A 1,623-nucleotide genomic window follows, 5' to 3' on the forward strand; every position below is an offset into this window, starting at 1 on the left:
CCCCCTTCCCCTCAAAACTGTTCCTCCTCAAAGATGACACAATGTTTCAGACTGCAGATACTGGAGCCCATCAAATTGCATGAGTTCAGATCTTGTCTCTGTCACAGGTTGTACAGCTTTGAGCAAATTACTTAAGCTCTCTTTCCTCAAAATTTTCTGGGAGGTGATATTATTATTTAGTTCATAGATTTGTGATGATTAAATAAGTTAATATACGTAAAACACTTAGAACAGTGGCTATACATAGTTGGTACTCAATGAGAAATTTCTCCTATTATAATTATTCCCCAGTTCATTAAACAGCAGTTCCATTTGTCCAGTTGTCTAGGCCTTAAAGGTTGGAGGAATCCTGTATACTTGTCATACTCTGTATCCAATCCATCAGTAAATTCTATGAACTCTAACTTCTAACTACATCCAGAATCAGAACGCTTCTCCACACCAGTCACTAGTTGTTTGCTTCCATTATCCACTCTATCTACCCTCTCTCTATCCTCTCTACTCAACCAAAATGGCTTCCTTGCTGTCCACTCCCTCAGATATTTGGCACTTGCTGTTTACTCTGCCTGGATAGATTTTTTTAAAAAATTAGTCCCTCTATTAAAAATCACCCAGTGGATTAGAACCTTCCTGACCACACTAAAGTAACACACCTTTTTATTCTTATTTCCCTTGGTGCCTTTATTTTTGTTTTTAGGGTTTAATATTTTAAATAATATCAACACCTTTAATTTTTATCTCCCCATTAGGTTATTAACCTTAAGAGAGCAGATATTTTCAAACATATTTTTCACTGCTGTATCCCCATTGTTTAGATCTGTGCTAACACAGAGTTAAGGTTTAGTAAAATTTGAATAAAAAATAAATAATAAATAAATGAAACAGGTAGTATTTAATAATCATTGATTCTTACTCTTAATGATTAAAATTATCTATATAATGATTTTTACTCTTGCGATTAAAATTAGAATATTGTCAAAGTCTATTATAATAAAGATTAATATATTGACTATTGATATAGCTAAATGTTATTACAATTATACACAGTCAATGTTCATTATTTGCATTAATTCTATTTTATAAAGTCCCCATAAACTAGTAAATTAGTAAATACGGAACAAACCTTGTTTGACCTCAGATGGGAATGTGTGTGCCATTCTGCATATGTGTATGTCTGTGAATAACCATAAAAGGGCTGTGAATATTGACTTTGGAGTTACAAATAAATTTTGGTGAGGAGGCAGATTTGCAAATATGGAATCCAGGAATAATGAGGATTGACTGTATAATTGATGGTCTCAAACCTCCGTTCTTTAAATTATTGTATGCCAATAATGCTGTTCAGATTATGAGCATGTACAAAGTGAGATAAATGGATAAGTTATCAACTATGGAATTACTTATTCTAATAAATCAAGTTTCAGGTGTCCTTTAGTCACATAGCAAAGCAAACAATACTCTTGAAAAATGTCTTTGATACTCTCAATAAAATGCAGTACATAATGACATACATGTTTTAGATGTAAAAAAGAAGCAAATGAAAACACATAACATATTACTGTGTGTGGGGTTATGTGCCATTGAAATATGGCTACACCAGTGACAACTTCAGCCCCTCAAAGG

The 1,623-nt window shown here is 32.9% G+C and overlaps 1 protein-coding gene across 1 annotated transcript in view; it reads right to left on the reverse strand.

The window, feature by feature from the left end:
• The window catches only part of ADAM2 (ADAM metallopeptidase domain 2), a 236,309-nt gene that overhangs the window by 182,374 nt on the left and 52,312 nt on the right, over window positions 1-1,623 (reverse strand). The gene's annotated exons all lie outside the window — the stretch shown is intronic.

Source organism: Trichechus manatus, unplaced genomic scaffold (genome assembly GCF_000243295.1).
Source record: "Trichechus manatus latirostris isolate Lorelei unplaced genomic scaffold, TriManLat1.0 scaffold00090, whole genome shotgun sequence".
Taxonomy (NCBI): Eukaryota; Metazoa; Chordata; class Mammalia; order Sirenia; family Trichechidae; genus Trichechus; species Trichechus manatus.